Consider the following 6,000-nt stretch of genomic DNA (forward strand, 5'->3'; position numbering starts at 1 on the left):
TATCAACTCTCTTGGGCTGGTCCAAATGTAAATGGAGAGCTGTAAGGATTCCTATAATTATTCCTTAAAGTACTATCTTTGTATCTTATCCACAGCATCGCTACCTTGAAATATTTTTGCTAGGGCCAGACATTATTTCTGTTTTTTAGTATCCTTTGTGTTTAATCTATAGACATATTAGTTAATCTACTGGGTTTAGGACAAAGGGAGGGGTAGGACTTTTGTAATTTGGCTCTTTGAGCGTGGGCCAGTTGTTTGATTTTTAAGACTAGGAAATATTTTGGATTATTGTTTTTCTATTAATTGTATCTATTCAGATATAAGGGTCTGCCAAGTCAAATCACCATTTTTATGTTTAATGAATAACAAATAGGATTGAGGCTCCCTCATTTCTGAAGACAGGTTGACATTTAAATATTACTTAAAGTTCTAATGTAGTCTGGTTTTGAAATTACTTCATGATTTCATTCATAAGATCTTATCATGCTGTTTACAGTTTTGCATTTTTGTTCTATATCTCATTAAGGAATGATGGCCTTGAATAAGTTTCTCTTCAGCCTTTTGGATATCATAAAACCGTTTAATGCACTAGGCATCTTAGACTATTCATGACTTTTAAGTGACATCTTTTCTCTGTTAGTCTCCATCTGACTAATCCAGCAAGTAGATCAATCATCAGAAATCTGGAAAACCCAGGACATTGGTATCTAATATAATCTAAACTTTTCCTGTATTTTTTCTATTTCTTTGATTTTCAGAAGTTCTTATATGTAGCTCTGCAATAAACTAGAGGTTAAATTAAACAACTCTATCTCCAGGGACTTAGGCAGTGCTTAGAGTGAATTAAGGACTCAGTTACAATCATGAAGAAATGATAACTCATGAAGTGCATTTTTCTCAGTATAATCTGTGGATGAGTTCTGATAATAAAAAAGAAGAAGTTCGAGGTTTTGTTTTGTTTTGTTTTAGACAAACAAAGAAATGTATATACACAAGACCATAAAAGAAGTGAAAACACCTTTAATGAGGGTTTCATAATTCAAGGATTTAGGGAAACTATTCAATTACCTATATAAAATTTATATTAAAGACCCGTTTGCACAGAATGTAGCAAATGATTTGCAGGTCCCATTCCCACTTGTCCTAGGTTATACTTGGATAGAAATTTATGGCTTTTGACTTAAGTCCATTCCCTATGAACAAAACACAAGAATAAAGAACAGTGGGTGATGAAAGATGAGTGGAAGGTACAGGGAGTGTCAGAGTAGTTTCCTGATTTAAACAGTCTTCTCTTAAAATCTGGCCTATCTGAATTAATGTAAGTGTGTATAAAATGAGAAGACGGGCTATCATTGCCTAGCAGAAAGTAGAAAGACAAGGGCATACCGACAAGGAGAATGCAGTATTGCATTTTAAATGAGTAAAACAAAACAAAACAAAACACCCATTAAAGAGTAATCTAACACCATTGAAGTAGTTTATTAGAAACTGAATATATTAGCTGGCCAGGCAAGAAAACCACTGCATTACTGAAGAGCTAATGTAATGAGTTCTCTGGGTGAAGACTGAAAGGACTAGATGTAAGTTTATGGTAAGGAAATCTTAGATACCTCTTTATTGGTTAAAAAGAAAATGATGTTATCTCTTTGGTGATTGGTAATAATTCTAGTGTCTGGATACGACCAATAAGGTCTAGAAGAAACTGGACAGTCTTTTAATCATTGTGTCTATTTGTCTACCTCATTTGTCTATGTATCTGCCTATGTATGTACACATCCCTGTGTCATATACCTATATATCTATGTATTTATCATTTATATATCCAAGTATCTATCTTTGCATGTATCCCTCTATGTATCTATTTGTCTCCCTCTCCTCGATATTAGCAACAATAAGCATGTAGTGAGAAAGTTCATATGCACATTCCCAAAGCTCAGAAAAAAAATAACTCATTAAAGTCTGCTGTCAGTATATACCTTCTCTCAACAGATACTGATATTTGGTACTTATTTTTGGACACTACCATGTATAGGTTGTATTTTGAATACCAAAATTATGAAAAGCTTTTGTGATCTTCAGAAACATGCCTTTAAGTTATGAGGTGTATATAAAAGACATAATGCTATACGGACTTTTAATAATTATTTCCCTTTTTTTGGATATAAATAGAACATAAACATTCCCTTTATGTGTCTCTAAAACTCCCTTCTAAATTTGAGAGCCTGTTTCAAATGGAGATGTACCCAGTTGGATCCACTACATAATAAGCACAGAATCACATAGGTTTCACACCGCTTTCAGGGTCTCTTAAGAAGCTTTTGGAATAATCAAGTGGGGGCTGTAGTTATGCATTTGGAGTCTGGCAGGTATACCCGGTACATCTCCACTTGAAGTCAGAATCCCACGTGGAGTGTTGCAGCTATATTGGTAGTTAAGCAAAATGCATATTTCTGTTTAGCAGCATCATTGTGAATCATGGTAAAAGGAAACATTTATCTCTTATAAAACTTCCCGCAGATGCACATCTCCCTGAGCTTTGTGAGTCTGTTTCTAACTTACATGCCAGAGACAGAGCTCATTATTGCTTACTGTAATATTGCTTTCAACATAGGAACTCCATTTCCCATACAAGCTGCCAGAGTATATTCTGTTTATTACATTTAAGCAAAGTACAAATAAAATGATTCTGGGGGGAAATGGAGCAAACCCTTAAAATAAACTAACCCATGTTTGCTAAGAAACATAATACATGTGATATCCAGTGGAACTATAACCAAGTAGGTAGCCAGTTTTAAAGGGGCAGAGGAAAAGTTTGCAACAAAACTTGAATTAAATTTATCCCCAACACTTAACTTGCTGACCTAATCTTTTCTATTTTACTTCCTAAATCAGTGAAAAGCTTTTTTGGAGCTGGTGCAAAAATATACAGACATGTATAATGTTAGAGTGCTGAGATCAAATGGTGATTAAATGAACGATCTGGTCATTCTCTGAGTGAAGGCAGAAATACAAGTGGCTTTGGCCCTGTGGCTTACACTAAGTTAGAATGTATGAAAAATGCACAAAGTCCAGAAATTGCTGAACATGATCTTTAGCATTACTTCTAAGAATCAAGGGGTCATTATGTAAAGGAATATATATATACCGTTGAGTCTGTAGACTATCCATCTAGTAACATCACATTGAAATAGACGTGAGAAAGACAGACCGTTGCAGGTGTCTTCTGTGTCCGTAAATAGTTGCAGGTGTCTTCTGCCTCCGTAAACAGAGATTATTGTAATCTCTCACTACTTCCTTCCAGAGTGTCCCAGAGGAGAGAATGCTTCGTAAAAAGCAATATGATCATGATAAAAATAAAAATGACACAATAGCACTATCATCTCCTCATGTCTATCCCATGGGGAACTAAAAGTCATGTTTATAAAAGAGTATAAGCTGTTATCCATGGATTTACAGTAGGAGCCATAGTATTATGCTGTCCAATTCAACATGATTTCTTTGTTTGCATACTCAAATAATCATAATTCCATTTTCAGCCAGAAACAACTTTGTTTTTCTGATTATTCCCGACATCTCTTTCCCCCTTTCCCATTAGTACTCTCGTACTTACTTTTGTGTGTCACACTTGCCTCTTTGGTTCCCATCACACATAATAAGTCACTTTATTTTCATTTATTCCAACTCTATCTCCAATCAAATGTCCATAATTTGTTTTGAGGCTATCCATGCCCCCTTCCCTGAAACATTGCTCTTAGCGAAGGGAAAAAAAAAAGGAGGAAAAGAAACTCAACAAAGCAAAATAGCCTGAGCATAAAATCCACAAACGGTTTTGTGTGCCATTTTAATATAAGTATCTGAAAGAATTGTGTTTGTTAGCGTGATCCTTATCACACTATTCCCACATGACCTTTGGATGCCAAGCTTTCTGTGCATTAAATAAACATGAAATGACAACATGCTTGTAGAATTTAAATCCTGTTTAGTTTCAGTGGGAAGTTGTTGTTACTCTTGGCTTCATCCGGGTTTTGATAGAGCAAGCAAAGAAATGCAAAGAGAACACCAGCATCCTCTGCCCCTGCTGCAGGCCTAAATACGGGTGAAAAAAGACAAGTACCTGACCTTTTGATAAACTCTTCAAAAAAAAAAATACACAAGGAATAAGTTAGGTTAACTTCCTGTTTTCGATTAACAATGGAAATGAACCTAGAGAAACTTTTGAGTGAAAAGAAGCAGCAGCTATATTTTTCAGTTTTCAGAAAATGTTTATTACAGGGTAAAAGAGCCCACTTTGTGAACATAGGCAGACTCTGCCTGTTCATGGCATAGAGGAATTCTCAAGTCAGAGTTGCCCTCTTCTTACAGAAATGATTACCTCTAAAGACTACCTCTCTACACCCTTTAAGCCTTACTCATTTCCTCCCCCACTTCCTCCCAAGGTCAAGAAAGATTAATAGCTCTGGTTTACTTTTAACCAGCTCTTGACATCTTTGCCTAAAAACTAGATGTATCTCCCAAGATTGAGCCATTTTGGCTTATTTGTCAAGCCCAGAATCTGACAATTTACCATGTAGCAGCTTTTTCCCTTGACCATCACAAAATTGCTTCTTTTTTATTTGGTCTGGATTTGTTTATAACACAGACTTTCTGAGTACCACCTCTGGGGTATCTGTGTGTGTGTGTGTTTAAATTACTGTTTTATTTATTTTGCTTAGAAATGGACACAGGTTTAAAATATAGGAAAGAAAAAGACAAAACAAATAGTAACATTTAATTCTAAGCAAATTGCCACTTGAGGTGGCAGGCATTGCTAGATAACCACACTTATCTGGAGACAAAGGCTACATGTAAATCTAATACGTTCTAAATGAAGGGTGAATGGCCTATCTTGGGCCACTGGAGACTTTTGCATCTTTCTGTCCGGAAGAGGCATGAAGTTAAAATGGAGCCAAGAACTGGGACAGCTTTTAAGATACTTAGTGTCCAGATCTGCAGTTTTTAAACTTCTCTCTATCATCAGCAACTCAGGAATCATCTGGGGAGCTACTGAGCTAGGACTGAGTTGCGATGCTGATGAATATTTTTGGAGGCGAGTGGCATAAGGTCAATGAGTACTAGACGGCACTGTGAAGTGCTCTCTGGGCACACAAGAAAATAATTAAGGGACTCTTAATTTTCAGTTTAATCGTGTAGATTCTCTAAGCCTCACAATAGTCTGCTCATTCTCTTGTGAAGACTAAAAGAGAAAACATACGTAAACTTAGCTGGATCAGAATTCTAGTGAGAGTTAAGAGGCAGAGAAAGTGGCTGATAATCTTATCAATCAAATAGAAACTGGGTATCTTATTGTAGTTACTATTTTATTGCACTGTGTTAATCATAACACTAGACATCTTATATTCACTGTCATATGTTCACCGATCACCTTAGAAGGCAATTACCTAATTCCTCATTTTATACAGGAGGACGCTAAACTCAAGGAAAGGTAAGTGACTGGTAGAAGACTCCGGTAGCGAATTTTTGGCATTGAAGTAATTCAGCCTCAGGTTGTTATAGCTGTAAGAAATTTCAGTGAGTTTTACAATAATGTAAGAAATTTCTGTGAGTTTGTTCTCTCTCCTCCCTCATGCTGTATTAATCTAGAGTCCATCTCTGACAACTGAATGAATGGAGAAGAAACAAGGCGAATGTGAGGCGTCTGTTACAAAGAAGGAGTCCCTGTACCTGATATGTCATCTGATTTTTGTGTTATGGATTAATTCCAGATTCACAGTTAAATTTGAATAAATATTTGAGTGAAGTCTATGTGTAGAGTCAATTATTAGCTGTTAGTACTCAGCATATCTTTTTTTTTTTTTTTTTTTTTGGTAACAATTAAAAGCTTCAGTTTTAGTGATAGGAGCCCAGTGTCCTTCACTTACTAGTTATCTGACCCTGGATAACTTACTTAGTTTCTTATACCAATAAAAGATATAAAATGAAAGCAATGATATTACCTACTTT

This window comes from Neovison vison, chromosome 11, assembly GCF_020171115.1.
Source record: "Neovison vison isolate M4711 chromosome 11, ASM_NN_V1, whole genome shotgun sequence".
Taxonomy (NCBI): domain Eukaryota; kingdom Metazoa; phylum Chordata; class Mammalia; order Carnivora; family Mustelidae; genus Neogale; species Neogale vison.